At 33.2% G+C, this 8968-nt stretch overlaps 1 long non-coding RNA gene across 1 annotated transcript; it reads right to left on the bottom strand.

Moving 5' to 3' along the window:
• Window positions 1-1121: 1121 nt before the first annotated feature.
• Window positions 1122-6538, bottom strand: LOC143065455 (uncharacterized). Its single transcript, XR_012975477.1, has 3 exons — window positions 6442-6538; window positions 2450-2962; window positions 1122-1260 (listed from the first exon to the last, which is right to left on the bottom strand). It is a non-coding gene; the product is annotated as an uncharacterized LOC143065455 (long non-coding RNA).
• Between the last annotated feature and the right edge of the window lie 2430 nt (window positions 6539-8968).

The following is an 8968-nucleotide window of genomic DNA, read 5'->3' as shown; positions in this document are numbered from 1 at the left end:
ATTACTATTTGATATTTTCTTTTAGATAAAATCTCTTTCGAAAATACAATTGGCACAAAAAAAAAATAATTTATCATCGAATCCAAATTTTGAATCTTTGTTATATAGAAGCAGATAACTTGGAATAAACAGCATATTTTCCTAATTTTATATGTAGCAATATATTGATTACGATAAACCTCTTTTTATTATTTTCAAAAATGATAAAAGCTAACTTTACCTACTTTACTTTAAAAGTATATTTGTAAGTTTTTTCCTATTCACACAAAGGGGCTTTACATGAATAATCCATACCACAATGTTGCACAACTAATAACTTGCATAAAAGCTTCGTGACTCAAATCTTTCGTAGTATTTTTTTTTCAAACATCATCATATAAACTACATGTTTGGCAAAATATGATTTATTTCTGTTGTTCTTAATTTTGACTCCATATCTACCATAATGTCACTGTATCATAATTTAATGTTATATATTAAGAGCTAGGAATATTTTGTTTTTTACACAACTGTTTCTTTGCATATGTATATTCTATATGTTTTCTCTTCGACAATAGTTCATCAAGTGAAAGTGATATATATATTTATACTTATAAAAAGTTATCATTGAAAGCACAATTTCACTAAATGTTACTATACTTTAATTCCGATGATGTTGTACAGTGAAACAAATTGTATCATTATTCCTTCGACTATCATTCTATATTTAAGAGTATAAAACAGTTATAGGTATCGTATTACGTGTGATACATTTGCGTTTTAAGTGAAAGGCATGTCCTCCTCTTCCGTATGGTCAATTTCTTGTGGTGACTTTTCAGAGTTATTTTCAGTTGAATCAACTTCTTTTGAACTAATAAGACCATTTTCAGACGATCCATTGTCGCGTTTCTCCGTGGAGCTTGTATCATTTGTTTCCGCTTTTATTTCTGTATCAACAACACTTTCTCCTTCTATAGCATTTGTTCTTTCGGTTAAATTGGCGTCTGTTTCGTCTTTTTCTACATCTCCTGTTTTTAAAACACCTTCATCATTCATTTCTCGTTCATTCGTTTCGGAATCTGGTGTCTTATGATCATTGGTTTCCGATCCTATTGGAGTATAACCGTTCATTTGCGAGTCTCGGTTATCATCATGATCGTTAGTTTCCGTGAATCTGGTTTCAGAATCCCTAGTTGCAAGTAGTCTTGTATCCGAGTCTCTCGTATCATCGTCTGATTCACCTTCATCTTCAGATGACGATGAGGAAGAGAAAGGTTTTCGCTATAGAAAAATAAAGTTGATATAACATGTAAGGTATGGTTACAATACATCCGTCTCCTATTATTCATTATTATAAAGTTAACAGTAGGCAAACTTGAACCAAGAAAGACTTCACTATTCACGTGTTTTGTCCGTTGGCGAGTTAATGGTTTTTCAAACTTCTTGGCTTTCAAAGTTTTAGATTTGAGTAAAAAAAAATTAAAACCGCATTCATAAAGTGTTACTTTCATTTTTGGAATCAATTTTACATGGACCATTTCTTATCTCTCTCATTTATAAAACAGCATTCAGCATAATCGTTTCAGAGGATTTCTAATATAATCAAATTAATTGCTTTATTAAAGTTGTTACAGTAAGTTGATAAAAAGTCAAATCACAAAAATACTGAACTCCGAGAAAAATTCAAAACGGAAAGTCCCTAATCAAATGGCAAAATCAAATAATAATAGTTATCAAAGGTACCAGGATGAGGATTTTATGAAGCTCAGATCAAAATAGTTACAGAGCCAAATAAGTGCAAAGTTGAAGATCTAGAGCACTGAGGACCAAAAACACATCAAACGAATGGACAACAACTATCATATTCCTGACTTGTTACAGGCATTTTTCGATGTGGAAAGTGATGGATTGAACTTGGTTTTATAGCGCTTATCCTCTCACTTGTATGTGGAGACTTTATCCCAGACCATTTTAAAACACAAATTGTAAAATTTGTCAAAAAAAACTTATGTTCAGTAGTTGTCGTTTGTTGATGTTGTTCATAGATGTTTCTCGTTTTGTATATAGATAATACGGTTGGTTTTTCTGTTTGAATGGTTTTACACTTGTGGTTTTGGGGGCCTTTTATAGCATGCTGTTCGATGTGAGTAAAGGCTCTGTGTTGAAGACCGTACTTTGACCTATAACGGTTTACTTTGTGACTTGGATGGAGAGTTGTTTCCTTGGCACTCATTCAACATCATCTTATATCTATATAAAGACAACAAACAACATTTCTCCATAAACCACTAGGTTGATGCCACTGCTGGTGAGATTTCCTCCCCGTCCCCTCACCCCCCTCCCCCCCCCCCCCCCCCCCCCCCGAGGCTGTCGTGTAAAATACGTTAATTACTATTAATTCATCTTAACGTCTGCTTCTTCATACTTTATACACGATATTAACTATTCAAAGATAAGCAATATATAGTACCTCCTTCTCTTTATTACTCGTAGTATTTACAATCATCACATCTTTCGTACGTCCACTAGATTCTCTTGACTGTGCTTCTCCCTGGTCTAGAGATTTTTGATCTGAATCATTTTGGTGAAATGACTGAGGTCGTTCGTCGTCTTGCTTTTTATTTGTACCGTCATCTAAATATTGGGATTTTGGTCTATTATGTTCAGACATGTCTGATTTATCTGCCTTCAGCATTGTGTCTTCTCTATCGTTCTGGTCAATAGGCGATGGGTTAGAATTCTCTGTTTTTGTCTTCATTATAGTATCTTCTCGTTCACTATGGTCGGTAGATGGCGATAGAGAAAGGTCCGAATTCTCTGATGTTGTCTTCATCATTGTGTCGTCTTGGTGATTTTTATGAATGGACGACGGTCGGGGAGTAATAACCACCGCATTGTCATTGTTTAAAGGTTTCTTCTTTTCGAACTGTATAAATTCTGTCCCTGTGTCAGCTGACGATGCACATCCCATTATGAAGTTGATCTATGAAAAAAAAATATGAAGTCTTAAATTATAATGAGTGTTGAGGGAACCGATACATATTTAAATATTGAAAATACAACATGTATGTTTGTGGTTTAGAAATTTTACTTATTTTCTATAATTAATAATTTTTAAATGATTAGTTTCGTATGAATATAAAAATGGTAATTCGGCTTTGAACTACTTGTTCCAGTTGAGCCTATGCTTCTTGTTTATTCAGAAACCTACAACTTGCATTCGGTCATTAGAAAAGTTAACATCCCCATTTTGAATTTGCCCTGTATAGTTACTCAGTATATGTTCATTGAAGTACTGATTTCATACATGTTTTTAATTCGGTAGTTCACTATCTAATTGACGTCCACTCCATATTTACGTTAGCGATTTACCAGCAAACGATGTCAGACAATGGGAGTTGCCTTTTACAGGCAGCTTTATGAACCACACAGTGACTCTAAGCTTCAAATGCAATTGACATATATTCGTAAGAACTGCAAAACAGATCACAACATTATAAAGAAGAAAGAACTTTTTCTTTTTAAAGATGCTGAATAATTGAAATGAAGTTATATGTCATGTGACTATAAAAAGTAAAATCACAAAAGTACTGAACTCAGAGGAAAATCAAATCGGAAAGTCAAAATCAAATGACACAACACATTAAAACGAATGGACAAGAACTGTCATATTCCTGACTTATTACAGGCATTTTTATAAGCTATTTATTATTCGTTGATCTGAACATTTACCACTTCATGTTTTATAATAAACCCTATACAACTATTTTAATTTCTGAAAACATTAAGTGAAAATCGTGCTCGCCAACAACTTATCATTTTTTTCATCTTTCGTCGCCACAAACGGGACAAAAAGAACAAGAAATACTCATAAGAAATATTCAACCAATGTACTAACTTTCATGAAAAGGATAAAAGGTATCGTTCAGTTAATAAACCACACAAGACTTTCCCATGATCATATAAAAATCTAACAAACTGTTCCATCAAATATAAGTCACATTATTATGATCTGTGTTCATTTTTTAGAAGGGTGTGCAGATCCACTCTTGTGTTGTTCATGTACAAGATCGATAATTTGTCTTATTCGCACGAAACAAGTGAGGAAAGAAGACGCCATTTTTCGGTGTGTTTGGTTTTACCATTTGATTAGGGACTTTCCGGTTTGACTTTTCCTCGGAGTTCAGTATTTTTGTGATTTCACTTTTTATTGTCAATTTCTATATGGGAGGTAGATTTAACTGCATCTGTTGTATCCTTAATTCAACTACCTAATTTCGATGAAATATATACGTTCAACAAAATCACCAACATTTGAATTATTTAGTGAAAGGACACCATCTATTTCAGTAATGTGACTTTAAAAGGATAATCTGTACAGTGTAAATACAAGTTTTACCTTTTATCCGTATTATTTTTGTTTTACTAAAACAAAGTTACATATTTAAACCTTACAATTTTTTTAATAATTTATAAATAAATACGAACTTTTAAAAATTATCTAAAACTATGATATTTTTAATGGAGACAGTGAGACAAGAGTGCTGATATAGGACCAAAGAGAGAGTATGCATCATTCACAGATGGCAATGAATATGTTCCAATTGTCGAAATAGCTATCCAGTCCACCTTTTCTCTAAAACAGCACTAATCACCGAGTGTGTACTTATATAAGCAATACGACGAATGCCATTTGTGCTTACCCCTCAGGAACATTTTATATCATCCTCGGTTATTTTGTTGTTTTTACGTTGCTTAGTCATTGTGTTTCTATGTTGTGTTTGGAATATAGTTGTTAATTTTTTGTTTGAATTATGTTTTTGCTATGGTGTTTTAGTTAGTTATCGACTTTTGATGAGTAGTGAAAATGGAGGTAAATGTTACCCGAGGAAAGCAAACTACACCAGCCATCAGCATAAACATACTATTTGTGCAGTCATGAGTGAAGATACAAGCACAAACGAAGACATAAACGTACTGAAATCAAACGAAGGCATAAACTACTAAAATCAAACATATTCTGTAATGTTCCCTACCGTCGCATCAGAAACATATGTGTAATATCATTATGACGCGACTTGGTATTTTAAACATCCCGCCTTTGTTATTGTGCTATATTTATTCTTTGTATTCTTATATTTCATTTTTGCTTATGTGCTTTGTCTATAGAGTGTCTATATTTCATTTTGTTTTTCTATGCTGACATAGTTGTTTGTGTTAAGATTATAAGACAATGTTGACTGCTGTATCCCAATTTCTGACATTTTGACAGTGTTTTGTTGTTCCGATGTTTACTTCTTATAGTTGATATGTTTCCCTCGATTTAGGTTTGTGACCCGGATTTAGATTTGTGACCCGGATTTGTTTCCCTCGATTTAGGTTTGTGACCCGGATTTGTTTCCCTCGATTTAGGTTTGTGACCCGGATATGTTTCCCTCGATTTAGGTTTGTGACCCGGATTTGTTTCCCTCGATTTAGATTTGTGACCCGGATTTGTTTCCCTCGATTTAGGTTTGTGACCCGGATATGTTTCCCTCGATTTAGGTTTGTGACCCGGATATGTTTCCCTCGATTTAGGTTTGTGACCCGGATTTGTTTCCCTCGATTTAGATTTGTGACCCGGATATGTTTCCCTCGATTTAGGTTTGTGACCCGGATATGTTTCCCTCGATTTAGGTTTGTGACCCGGATATGTTTCCCTCGATTTAGGTTTGTGACCCGGATTTGTTTTTGCTTAGTCGATTTTTGACTATTGAACAGCGGTATATTACTCTTGTCTTTACTTCAAGTACTTTCAAAGTATGTTTCTTGTGCTCACAAATTGTTTTTAATATGATGGAATTTTATGTGACTGTCATGATGTACAAGCGAGAGGTTTAAGTAGCTATAAAATCAGGTTTAATCCGCCACTTTCTTTATTAATAAATACAGGTACCGAATTAGGAACATGAAAGTTGTTTTCCATTCGTTAGTTGTGTTTGAACTTTTGGTTTTGTCATTTGATGAGAGAATTTCCGTTAGAATTTATCTTTGGTGTTCGGTTTTTCTGTTTTTCACTGTATATGTGTAGGTTTGGCTCTTTTTTGGTAGGCCATATGGTCACCAGTTATTGGGGGAATCTTTGTTTTTTGGTATTTATGTAGTCTCATTTGCAATAATATCATCATCTTAGTATTATTGGTATAGGTAGTACATGTTGTATCAAAACTTACGGTTTCATAAAATCGAAAGTAGTGAAACAAGTTACTTCATTAAAAAAAAAAAACGAGATAAATTCATTGTTGATTGTGTAACACGAATAGAAAACATTACAACAGAGGTTATATTCAAGATGTATACATATAGGGTATTATCTGAATTTTGTAAATTAATTTTAAAGCTATCCCATTACTTTACTTTTTTAAAAAGATTCAAAAAGTCACGTTTTTTCTACTTGTGTGGTTGTAAAATATAAAATCCTACCTTCTCTTGCTAATGTTATAAAGGTTTACCTAATAATTGAGTATATATATTCACCTCTTAATCTCAATACAAGAATAACATTCTAATGACAGATTAACGAAATGTGTAATCGGTGTACTTAAACTGTTATAAACATGTCATTTTAAAGAATATTAATTAATTTTAGAAAAGGTTTAAACAAGTTTTCAAATACTTGTAGTCGTTTAAATTGCTATAAAGCAGAATGAATAAAAATTATTTCAAAAAAATATTTTCTTTATCTTTGGCGTGACTTAAGTTCCGTTATTTGTCAGCCTTGGTTTTGATATTTTTTCATTTAAAACGTTTTGGCATTCGAACTTTTGGATTCGAGCTAACCTGTTGAAGTTCATTTAAAAAAAGATGCCATGCGTACTAAAATGCACATTTCGCCTGATGAATTGATACCGATTATGATACTAACACTGGTCTATATAGCGTGGACCCTACTAACCTACATTTAAATCCAAACATTTCATAAAATTCATTTCAAATTGATTTAATAATCGATCAGGTCGGAATGTCGATATTTATTTCGATGAACCATGTAGGGTGAATTTTACGCTTTCTGCACGCTAAAATATCCTTACAATATTTATCTGGGGGACGGGGGACGTAGGGACGTAGGTATACTATTGAAAGGCAAAAATCTCTCCGCATCCAGCAATCAGTCATTTTCAAGTGGCCGTCTAAATTTTCCATCCTACTTTCCGATCGAGTTACCTTACAAAACCTGCCTTTTTTATTATCAAAATTGTAATTTATTCTCGTCCTGATTATCTATTAAATATATACCATTTGACATTAAACAAGCAACAAAAAAATCAAGTCAATAAAATAAAAAAAAAAAAATTAATTGTATTTTTAATAATTCTCATTTCATTGACAGATCATCCACAACTGACAATCAGATTCACAGACTGAATTTCCCTGACATTTTCATAGAACTGTTTTTATGTAATGCCACTATGAACTGTTTTCTACCAATGAAAACAGACTTTTCCTAAATGCAATATCTACAAAGGGGGATAAGAAATAACACAAAAAAAGATGGATGTTGCCATTTGTTACAGAGAGAGATTACAATATGTTTCACTCAAAAAGAGCAAGTATTATGCGTGATGATCCGTTGACAGTCGGTTTAACAATTAATATCCATTGTAAAATTTCGACTTGTATAAAATTTAGAGTTAAGAAATATTATGCATGAATTCTGAAACACTAGAAATCAGAGTTTATATCTTTTGAATTATGATACTGTAGAACTTCTGGAGATTTCTCTGAATAGTGATATATACTGTTGGATTTAGAGTTTTCAACGTGTAGATTCAGATACTATAGTATTCCGAGTTGAAAACTTGTGAATTTTGATACTGTAGCACAGGCACTTGTTTCTATCCATTGGAAGACCCACTATCAACGTATATTTACGAGAAGGTACCCAACTACTTTTTTCACCTCTCCGCTTAAAACCCTTATTTGTCTGTCAATTCAGTCCCAAATTTTTTGTTCCATACACCATTCGATTCATGAAAAGTTTATCTTTCAGATGATGTGCATTGTATTTAACCTTAGAGTACCCCTTACCCCCAGTACATAAGATTTGTCAATAAATTTTCATGTGATCGTTTTTAGTCCTCCTACAAAATACAATTACTTCCGTTTTAGATAATTTGCATAAAATAGTGGAGTCACAAATGATTAATGTAAAATCTAGAGAATGAATGACCCTATGAACTATGAACCGACCAATCACAAGCGGTTTTGAATTTTTCTGCTTTAAACCGGTTGTTGTTGTATTTTGTAGGAGGACTAAAATGATAACATGAAAATTTATTGACAAATCTTGTGTACTGGGGGTAAGGGGTACTCTAAGGGTAAATACAATGCATATCATCTGAAAGATAAACTTTTCATGAATCGAATGGTGTATGGAACAAAAAATTTGGGACTGAATTGACAGAGAAATAAGGGTTTTAAGCGGAGAGGTGAAAAAAGTAGTTGGGTACCTTCTCGTAAATATACGTTGATAGTGGGTCTTCCAATGGATAGAAACAAGTGCCTGTGTACTGTAGTGATCATAGTTTAGAAACATTCCGTGTAAATTCCGAAACTGTCGTTTGGAGATTAAACTTAAAGGTGGTATAATTAACTTTTCTTTCGTTCCTACATATGATAAATTTTAAGATAGACGGATCCGAGTCATCCTGCCAAAGACAAACCTTAAGTTCATCTCCAGTAAACGTTTCTCCTAAATAACGCACGTTGAAATATACAAGAGGATATAAACTAATATCTCTATTAAACGATACGAGTAGACCTTTACAACTGGCAGCGGTCGCACAATCCAAGCACATTTTGACATATACACTTTGATTTGTGTGGGCATTATAGTCCAGGTCACTGTAACGGACAATAGTTTTGTAAATGAAACAACCAGCAGGAGCTTCTGGTGTCTCAGATTTAAACATTAGGTACTGTGGCACAGGTGTTTCTTTAAGATAGGAAT

Source organism: Mytilus galloprovincialis, chromosome 2 (assembly GCF_965363235.1).
Source record: "Mytilus galloprovincialis chromosome 2, xbMytGall1.hap1.1, whole genome shotgun sequence".
Taxonomy (NCBI): Eukaryota; Metazoa; Mollusca; class Bivalvia; order Mytilida; family Mytilidae; genus Mytilus; species Mytilus galloprovincialis.
This window is presented reverse-complemented; position numbering and strand designations above follow the sequence as displayed.